This window comes from Nicotiana tabacum, chromosome 24, assembly GCF_000715075.1.
Source record: "Nicotiana tabacum cultivar K326 chromosome 24, ASM71507v2, whole genome shotgun sequence".
Classification (NCBI taxonomy): Eukaryota; Viridiplantae; Streptophyta; class Magnoliopsida; order Solanales; family Solanaceae; genus Nicotiana; species Nicotiana tabacum.
In genome coordinates, this window is record NC_134103.1 from 16,079,520 (window position 1) to 16,090,893 (window position 11,374).

At 34.6% G+C, this 11,374-nt stretch overlaps 1 long non-coding RNA gene across 1 annotated transcript; it reads left to right on the forward strand.

Moving 5' to 3' along the window:
- Positions 1-7,573: 7,573 nt before the first annotated feature.
- On the forward strand, positions 7,574-10,492 carry LOC107774306 (uncharacterized). The gene is made up of 3 exons (XR_001645467.2): positions 7,574-8,074; positions 8,162-8,304; positions 8,428-10,492. It is a non-coding gene; the product is annotated as an uncharacterized LOC107774306 (long non-coding RNA).
- The last annotated feature ends 882 nt before the right edge of the window (positions 10,493-11,374 follow it).

The window sequence follows — 11,374 nt, forward strand, 5'->3', positions numbered from 1 at the left end:
ATGCATAACTTGCCAAACCTACGTGATCGCGGTTGACCTCACGCGATCGCGAAGAACAAAATTAACACTGCCTCAACTAAGCCTACGCGATCGCGTCCCAATCTTCGCAATCGCGAAGAAAGTTTAAAATACCAGAAATCAGTAGCTACCAGCAGTGCAAAAATGAAGGAAAATACTCTGAATACCATTCGAAACACGCCCGAGCTCCTCGGGAGCTCAACCAAATATACCAACCAGTCCTAAAATATCATACGGACTTAGTCGAGTCTTCAAATCATATCCAACAATACTAAAAATATGAATCACACATAGATTCAAGCCTAATGAACTTTGAAACTTTCAATTTCTACAAACAACATCGGAACCTATCAATTCAAGTCTGATTGGCCTCAAATTTTATACGCAAGTCATAAATGACATGATAGAGCTATGAAAATTTTCAGAAATGGATTCCGACCCCGATATCAAAAAGTCAACTCCCCAGTCAAACTTCCAAACTTAAATTCCTATTTTAGCCATTTCAAACCTAATTTTACTACGAACTTTCAAATAAAATTTCAATCACGCTTCTAAGTCCAAAATAACCATACGGAGCTATTGGAATCATCAAAATTTTATTTCGGGGTCATTTGTACATAATTCGATATTTGGTCACTATTTGAACTTAAACTTTTTTTTTATTTTTCATCAAAATTCCATATCTCAACCTAGAAACCTCAAAATTTGATTCCGAACATACGCCAAAGTCCCAAATCACGATACGGACCTACCAGAATAGTTAAAATACTGATTCAAGTCTGTTTGCTCAAAATGTTGACCAAAGTCAACTCAATTGAGTTTTAAAGCTCTAATTCATATTTTAATCCATTTGTCACATAAAAACTTTTCGGAAAATTTTACGAACTGCGCATTCAAGTCGAGTAATGATAAATAATGCTTTTCGAGGTTTTAGAACACATAATTAATTATTAAATTTAAAGATGACATTTTGGGTCATCACATCTGTATTATGTTATGAGACTTGTTGGTATATTTGGACGGGGGCTCGAGGGAGTTTGAGATGAAGTTCGAAGCATTTTCGAAATTTTGGCTAAGGCTAGTTTGGCAGAGATTCTGGTGTAACCGCACATGCGAAGCCATGGGCGCATGTACGGAGTCGTAAAAGAGACAGTGTCATCGTAGATGCAAGGTGAGAGATGGTGAAGAAGACTGCAAAAGCAGATTTTTATAGCACATCTGCGTGCGCGCAGAAGCCAGATTTGAGCGCAGGAGCGGGCGTTGGCACAGATGCGAGTCCTTGTGTTGCACATGCAATGTCGCAGGAGCGGATGTTTTTCCACAGGTGTGAGGTCCATTTCTCCAGTGCCTCTCTGCAGAAGTGGAACATTTGTCACAAAAGTGACGCCGCAGAAGCGGCTAAGTGTGTCGCATATGCGACGATGGCTAGACATAAGTATAAAGTACTCTATTTCGGGGGTTTCGGCCATTTTTGCATCTTTAGAGCTATGGAGCTCGGATTGAGGCGATATTTGGAGCAAATTTCATCACAAGGATTGGGGTAAGTGTTCTACACTTGGTTTTGATTTTATTTCATGAATCTATCTTTATTTTTGGCAATTGGTTGATGAATTTTAAAGAGAAAATGGGGGTTTTAGCCTAAAGTTTCATAGAGTGAATATTTTAGTTTTGAACATCGATTCAGAGTCGGATTTGAGTGAAACTGGTATGGTTGGACTCGTAATTGAATGGGTTGTCGGATTTTATGAGTTTTGTCGGGTTCCAAGGTGCGGGCCCGGGTTGGACTTTTGGGATGATTTGGGGCTTTTGATTAAGGATTCGAGCTTTATTATTTGAAATTGTTTCCTTGGACTTTATTTGATGTATTTGAGTTATTTTTGGCTAGTTTCGAGTCGCTCGGAGGTCGGTAGGCGTGAGATGGTATTTTGGAACATCGCTTGGCTTGCTCGGCATTGGATTTGGCTTGTTCAAGGTAAGTAACACTTCTAAACTTGGTGTTGAGGTATAAAACCCCGAATTTCGTGCTATGTGTTTGGTGTTGAGGTGATGCACATGCTAGGTAACGGGCGTCTGGGCGTGCACCGTGTGAATTGTGACTCTGTCATTCCTGTGGTACTGTGTAGCTACCTTATCTTATTTGTAACCATGAAATCTTTCGTACTAGAGATATTGAGCTGTAATCCATACTAGAAACCATGTCTAGGCTTCATGCTTATTCTGTTGGGACCCCCTGAGGTTATATTGTTGTTGAATTACTTGTTTAATCTGCAAATTTCATACTCAGTCATGTTCATTCATTTCATAACATATCTCAGTCTCTGTTGCTATTTATTGACATATCATATCATCATTTTGGGCTAGTTCCATGGCATTGTGAGCCTGAGAGACTGGAGAGATTGATGACTAAGTGAGGCTGAGGGCCTGATTGTGAGGACATTGATACTATAGCACGTGAGTTGTTTGTGCAACACGTTAGTTGTCCGTGTAGATTCTGATATTGATATTATAGTACGTGAGTTGTCCGTGCAAATTCTGATATTGATACTATAGGACGTGAGTTGTCCGTGCGGATTCTGATATTGATACTATAGCACGTGAGTTGTTTGTGCAGCACGTGAGTTATCCGTGCGAATTATAGCGCTTGGGTTGAAGGAGCCCCTCCGGAGTCTGTACACACCCCTAGTGAGCGCGATTAATTTATATTGAGGGATGGATCTTCCTTAGACATGGATCTTGTCCGAAGCATTTATATTTGGGGATGGATCTTCCCCGGGCTGGATTGGCTTTATACAGTACTGAGTGACTGACTGGCAGTTGCTATGTATATATTCGGGATGGATCTTTCCTGAGCTGGATTGGCCATATACAGTACTGAGTGACTGAGCATGATGAGTGGAGAGTATGAGATAGAGAAATTGAGTACTCTAAGAGTGTGAGTACATGAGTTCATCTCTTAGATATATTGCATTGACATGCACACATGACATACAGGCATAAGGATGCATTTTTTGCTCATGTTATACGATATCACGTCATTCATGATTTCTCACACATATTGACATATGAGCAAAGTGATGTATTTTACACTTGCTATTTGGAAGGAAAATGAAATATTTTATTTATTGTAGAAAGGATATTTGGGAAAAAATACTATTCTCAATCTTACTCATGTTTTCAACGATTTCGGTAAAGGATTTGGGTTTTCACTGATATACTTGAAAAGTGGAACTATTTTTTGAGAAACTATGAATAAGTGGAGCATTTTATCTCTAAATTACTTTTTTTATTACTTGCTTTACGTTGTTATGAACTGTTGTTGGCTATTGGTGTTGGACCCGACCTTTATTCCAGCTCGTCACTACTTTCAACCAAATGTTAGGTTTATTACTTATTGAGTACATGTGGTCGGTTGTACTCATACTACCCTTCTGCACCTTGCGTGCAGATGTTAGATATTGATGTTGCTGTGATCGACGAGAGCTGGAATTGAAGACGTACCTGCGTTCCGGTTGTAGCTGCCTCTTGTTCATGGTAGCCTTAGATTTATAAAAATCTGTTTATGTACATTTCGAACAGATTATGTATTTATTTCATATCAGCTTTGTAAATTCTAATATTGGAAGCTCATGATTTGTACTACGAGTCCTTGAGAAATGTATAAGATTCAGATGTTTTCTTTCATTTGATTGTCTTATTAATATTATTGGAATTGGATAGTTGTTAATTGGCTTATCTAGCAGGTTGTGTTAGGTGTTATCACGACTAGTTGAATTTTGAGTTATGACAATTTTATATAAAAGCGAAAGTTGTTTTCTCTTTTTCTTTACTTTTCTTTTTCCATCACTCTTTAATTAACGAATAATGTGATTTTACTATGTGATTGTTACCATTAAAATTTTCTAAAGTGTAACAGTGCAATAAATTTTTATGTTGCTTTGGTTTCAAGCTGTGACCTACACACGTATGGCTCTGAATATTTAAAATTGTCTAAAGTGTTAAGAGTACAATAATTGTTTTCACTTTTTCTTTCTTTCTTATTATTCCATGTCATGTACTCATCTCAAAGACTTTCTTGGTCAGGTCGAAAGCTCTAAAGACACAATTTTTATTTAGCTTTTTAGCTGGTGGGTGGAGGAATCAGGAATGCAATTGCATGAATTCCAAATTTGTCCCTTGGAGTAGTACTGTCTGTTTATTTTTTTGACTGCTTTTTATTAAACAATAATGTTATCTTGCAACCTATGTGGCAATAAAGCCAAGCCTCATCCATTTATTCTTAAAATTCCAAAACAAATTCGTTAACACTCAGCAAGAGATGGCAAAAACCAATCTGTTATTTTGCAAGTTGTCCAACTCAAGTAAATTTGAATGGAGTGAATGACCCCAGTTAAGGAATTGACAGCTAGATTTTCACAATAATAAAAGTATGTACTAGTAAAAGAGAATATAATATATCTAGAAAATAACCTAAAACAAAGACGAATAGAAGTGGCACGTTATTACTTGTCCCAAAAATTTTTCCTAAAAAAACTCTCAAACACATGTGGCTACATCTTGTATTTTAATAAAGGAGAAGAAATGATCCTCATTCATACAAGTCCACACTTTTATACTTAAAAAAAAATGACTAGTCAAATATGAAAGATTTATAAAAACAAATCTGAAAAAATATTTTATTATAAATTCCGAATAATCTTCACAATTTTGTATTTCTCCACGAATAAAATAAGCTACTAATACCTTTATTTATAAAATTAAGAAATCTATTTCAACTAGAAATATGAAAACTTATTCTTATATAATTCTTACTACAAATCTTATTTAGACATGAATTAAATAAACTAACAAATATTAAATTTTAAATAATTTAGGTTTCCTATTACACGAATTAGTTTTCCAACAGAAAATCTAATTTTTTTAATTACTGGATTTTAAATTATACTTCTTAGATATTTAATTAAATTTTTGAGATAAATACTGAAAATGAATCAAATCTATTGGGTCAGTAACATGATTTTCTTTCTCATGACTTGTTAATGGCCCATCTTCCACCCAACTTTAATGAAACAACCTTGAACCACTAATAACATGTTTGATAGCTTTCAAAATATTATTTTTTTAAAGTAATTTTTTTTCCTAAGTTGTTTGGCCAAACTTTAATGAGTAAAACACGTTATTTGAAAACAAACAGAATCAGTTTTCGAGAAATAAGAAAAAAAGTAATTTCTTTTGTAAAGCATAACAAAAAGCATAAGCAGTTTTGTCTTTTTTTCTTACCAAAAATAACTACAAAAAATAATATATACTAAAATAATCGTTAAACATAATACTTAAAATTTTAATATATAAATATTTCTTATTATTTTTAGGATAACTTTCTAATATATAGTGATTTTAGGTATGAATAATTTTATATTTGTTTGAATAATTTTTAATATATTTAACTTATATTAAAAAAAATTAAATATTTTTCGGAGTGATAATCCTAACATAAACTGCTTAATTCTTTGTAAAAGTATTTTTTTCAAAAGAATTTTTGAAAAACAATATTCTCAGGCGACATCTTTGTTTTTTCTTCGGTCATAATATAAGACTTTCAGGGTGACTTAATAATGAAGAATGAATGTATAAAATACCACGAGAGTCAACAAATACCTTTTTTTTAATGGCAAAATCACTAATTTTTTCGCAATTTACATAACATTATAAGAAACCGTAACACATGAACCATATCCCAATAATTCAGAAAATATTGAAGCCTACTGCGATAAAAAAAATCAAATTTACTTGACAAAACATATACTGAATAAAGATATCATAATTAAGCTTTCTTGGAATGCAATTTCTTTTTTTTAAAATTAAACATCGGACGGTAAGGGAAATTATAGAGGGGATTGCAAGATGAAAAATCAAACTCTCATCAATAACTAAAAGTGAAAATTCAAGCAACGAACTAGCTATATTACTAAGATTATCCAAAATAGAGATTATGAATTTTCAAATGATAATTATAGTGTATTCTCGGATTTGGCCGGATTTTTTTCCATCTCTACTTTGGCTATAAATATATAATATTTTGCTTAGCCGAAAATGCATCGCGAACTTTCTTCTCGTCTCTGCCCGTATATATTTAGAATAAAGTTATACCCAAAAAGAATTATAATTTTTCTGTAAAAATGCATCATATATTATTGATTCTTCAGCTTCGAGCTCTGTTTTTTAAGGCGGATACATAAGAAATTCACTAACATGGCACACTCCGCCCTCCTCCCCCTCCTTTTTCTTAGTCGCACAAAATTCCCTCACAGTTTCCCTCCGATTGTCAGTTGTCTAACCTCCCTCTCCCCCCCCCCCTCCAAATTCCCCTTTTGTCCCCCTAAATCTGCCTCACCTTCTTCTACTTGTCCTCGTCCTCTCTTTTATACATCTTCTTCTCTATTGTTGTTTCTCCTCCACCACCACAACCGATGCTCCTCTCTTCCACCATTCTTGTTGCGGCTTCATAATAATATGATTTAATTTTTTAATTTTACTTAACTATAATAAATTTATAGTAGAATACTATTCTTGCGTTAGAGTTTGCAAAATATTTAGAAATATTATATAGATTGATTTTGTAATTTTCAATTATTAGATATGGATTCAATTCCTTTTCTTGTTTGCCACAAGATTTTTTATTTTGATTATTTATAATTGATGGAGTTTTTGTATGGTTTTAGAATTGTGATTTGCTGAATAGTGTATTTGGTCTTGTCCTTGTTGGGGTGGTGGCATGAGGATGATAATGAGGTTGTGACTTGGTTGTGAGGGTGGCGGAAGAGTGATGGTGGCTATGACTTGACTACGGATGAAGAAAGTGGGGTTCACATTAAATAAATAAAATAAAATTTTAATGACTTTCACACGTCCAAAATTGTGTGAAAATCAAACATTTTGGGGTGTCTGCATGAGGGGATTACAAGACACACGAGTCAAGTAGAAGTATCTTGATGATCACTACCTAATAGCATGTTTAGCTCCTTAAGAGGACAAAAATATTTTTTTTTTCTAACTTGAGGTGTTTAGCAAAGCTTTTGTTTTAGGATAAAAGTATTTTTGAAAAGAAGCAGAAGTAATTTTTGAGAAGTAGAAAAAATTATCTTCTTCCCAGAAACAGAAACAGTTTTGACTTTTCTTCATACAAAAAATATCCTTAACAAAATATAGTATATACCAAAATAATCATTAAATCTAATACTTAGGATATTAATGAATAAATATTTTTTATTATTTTTAGGATAACTTTCTAATATAAAGTTACTTTAGGGTGAATGTTTTTATATTTGTTGAATGATTTTTAATATATTTAACTTATATTAAAAGAATTAAATACTTTTAAACTTTATTTTCATATTTTTCTTAAATAAAATAAAAAAATTAATTATTACCTGTAATATAATTTTTTGAGATTGTTTATTTACTTATAATATTAACTATTAAGTAAATTTATTCATGTTCTTATTTGTAATTTGATACTTAAAAGCATTTTTTGAAAAGTTTGGCCAAATACAAATTATTGCTCAAAAGTGCTTTTCAGAGTGTTTAGCCAAATACAAATTGTTTCTCTCAAAAAATACTTTTGAAAAAAAAAAAATATCAAAAACACCTTTCTCTCATGTATTTTGGTTGAAATTCTCTTTTATTTTTATTTTTTTGACGTTCTCAAAATTTCTTTTAACGGTTTTTTGAAAAATATATTATGCTTCTTAAAAGCATTAGCCTATTAATGTGGTCTGATGCCCTAGCAAAATAAAAAGAAGGTAGGGGTTGAAGCCATAATCGTAGCAAAATATTTTACATTGCTAGGAGAAAAGACAAAAGAAGAAAAATGTCTTTATGAGATAGCTGGCCCCGGGATAGCTAGCTGGCTGCAGCTGCTTCATTGTTGTTTTCCTCTTTTTCCTTTTTTCTTATTCGAATATGAGTTGTACTACTTCTTCACTCAAAGCATCGGACCTTCTTTACTACCATAATATCTTCAAAACTCAGTAACAGACCATTCTCCGGCAAAATAAGGGTACCGTATTTCTTATTTTTCCCGATTATTTCAGTTATTCTTCTTACAACTTCATATTTACATCCATTTACTATTGTTTGGTTGCAGCATTTTAAGGGTATTGCCACATATATCAATGGTTGGAATGGTTTATTTATCCGTGCAGCAGTCATGTCTTACTATTTATATTTTGTTCATTCAGATGAAGAATCAGATTTTGGTCGAGGGTGTGATCCAGACATTTATTGGAGGTCGTACTTTTTATTATTTTCTCTCAACCTTGATAGAAATTGGACGATATATTTTCTACAACTACGACTTTTTAATGGTAGTCTACATTTCTATCATATTTCTCATACTTATTCTTTTTATAGGACTTATTTGCACGGATTCCAAGTTGATTCACAAGATTTCCAAAAGGTTCATGTATGGCACTTAAATTTTGTTAAACTAGGGGCAAAGATATTCCACATGTATGATGGATCTGCCTTTATTTATGTTTCCTTTGCCGGGCGCACTTATCCACTTGAGCCTGCTTCCTTTGCTAGATGTATTCTAAAATAGTTTTCTATTATATCTTTGGTTTTACAAATTAAATTGTATACATTTAGGGGTCGTTTGGTAGGGTGTATGAGAATAGTGCAGAATACAGTGTATTAGTAATGCAGAATTAGTAATGCATGAATTAGTAATGCAGTGATTAGCAATGCATGAGTTAGTAATGCAGGGATTAGTAATGCATGAGTTAATAATGCAGGGATTAGTAATGCAAGCATTAGTTATGCATATATTATTTCTTATAAACTGTTTGGTGTGATGTATTAAAAATTATAATGTATTGCATAATTTTTAAGAAAAAAAGGTTATTTACAAAAATGCCCTCCATATTCTCTAGCTTTAAGAGACTTTAAGGATAATTTTGTCTTTAACCATACTAATGCATGCATTAATAGCATTGGTATTATTACTGTCATGGTTTTCTATGCATTACTTATACATAGGCTAATACCAAGTATGATGTATAACTAATGCAAGTATTAGTGTAAAGACCCGGCTGGTCGTTTTGAGAATTAGAGTCCTGATCCCCTAATATCTGCTTTCCCCACATTTGTTTCTACTTTTGGAATTTTGCCGGAGTGATTGGTTATGGAATTCGGGGAGTTTTGGGACACATAGTCCCTAGTTGTGAGTTTAAGCCTTAGAAATTGGATCGTAGTCGGAACTGTGTGAAGACGAATCCGGAATGGAATTTCGTCGACTCCGTTAGTTTCGTTGAGTGATTTTGAGCTTAGGAGCGCGTCTAGAAAGTAGGTCTGTAGTAGATTTAGGCTTGAATTGGCGAAAGTTAGATTTTCGGCGATTTCAGGCGATAGTGAAAATTTTGATATCGAGCTCGAAATGAATTTCCGAAAGTGGTTGTAGGTTCGTAGTATCATTTGTGATATGTGTGTAAAATTTGAGGTAATTCGGACTAGATTTGACGTGGTTCGGCGTCGTTTGTAGAATTTGGAAAATTCTAAGTTCTTAGTCTAGAATCCGTGCTTAATTCATGATTTTTGGTGTTATTCGATGTGGTTTGAAGGCTCGACTAAGTTCGTATGGTGTTATAGGATTGGTTGAGGTCCTGGGGGCCTCGGGTGTGTTTCAGATGCTTAACGGAATGAAATTGGACTTAGAAAAATCTGGTATTTTTGCTGGTTCTGCTGTAATCGCACCTGCGCAAGGCTACCCGCAAGTGCAAGCAAATTGGCGCAGAAGCGGAAAAATGGAGGAGTGCCAGGTGCAAGGTGATTTCTGCATCTGCGATGCCCGCAGATGCGTTAGGGGTCTTCGCAGGTGCGCAGATGCGAAAGGGAATTACGCATGCGCGCACGCGCAGATGCAGACCTTTCATTGCAGGTGCGAAGGCAGAGGGGGAAAGTGAATTGCGCAGATGCACACAATTTCCGCACAAGCGCACCCGAAGGTGCGAGCCCAGGTTCCGCAGGTGCGGAAATACCTGGGCAGTGGTTAAAACCGAAGGGCATCGTGATTTTTTGTCATTTTTGACTTTGCAAACTCGGCTTAGGGCGATTTGTGAGAGCATTTTCGAGGCATTTCTTGAGGTAAGTCCCTTGTGCTTATATTTGATCAATAATATTGCTTTGCCATATATTTTTCACCTAGTTAGTATGTATTTAAGGTGAAAATTAGAAGTTGGAGGCTAGGGATTTGGAAATTTGATTTGTGGATTTGGAGGACCATTTGGTATCGAAATTTAGTAATTTTGGTATGGTTAGACTCGTGGAGGAATGGGCGTTCCTATTTTATAACTTTTACCCGATTCTGAGACGTGGGCCCTATGGGCAATTTTTGAGTTAATTTCGGGATTTTATTAAAGTGTTGATTTCATTAATTAGATGAGTGTATTATTGTAGTATTTATGATATGTAATTGCTTTTGGCTAGATTTGGACTATTCAGAGCCGGATATTCGTGGGAAAGGCATTGTGACCGATTGATTGAGCTTGGTTCGAGGTAAGTGACTTGCCTAAATTTGTTGGGGGGAAATCCCCTTAAGATTTGGAACTATTGTGCTATGTGAGCGCCGTATACGTGAGGTGACAGGTACGTACATGGGTTAATCGTGGAAAATCCGATTTTCTTACTGAGCAGCAACATATTTTTCTGTTATTTTGAGTCATACCATTTTAATGAGTACTAATCTATTTTTATTTCTTAATTGAGTTATTCCAATACGTGTAGCTATCATGTTTAGTCTAATACAACATGTCTACGTGTCTTAATTGTTTATGTGAATTATGTGAAATATGCTTAATGAATTTCCCGCTTCTTCACTGACTGGTACTTAGACTAAATTATAAGAATTTCGTAATGTAGTTGTATTTCTATCATTCGCGCTGCATATTTACTTTGGGACTACGGAACAGTATTGTGGTAGATCCCCATGTACTGCATATTTACTTTGGGACTACGGAACGGAATTCCGGGAGATCCCCCTGCACATTTATTTTGGGACTACGGAACGGTATTTCGGGAGATTCCCGTGCACATTTACGTTTCGAACTACAGGACGGTATCTCGGGAGATCCCCTATTGTGTTTCTGTGTACTAAGTTGTTACCTTTTATGATTTCATTGTTGTTAAATTTCAGCTTTTATTTTATTGCGGTATTACACTCTATATTATTTTATTACATATTTACCAGTAGGGCCTTTATCTGACCTCGTCACTACTCGATCGAGGTTAGGCTTGGCATTACTGAGTACCAATTGTGGTGTACTCATGCTACTATCTGTACATGTTTTGCATGTGCAGATCC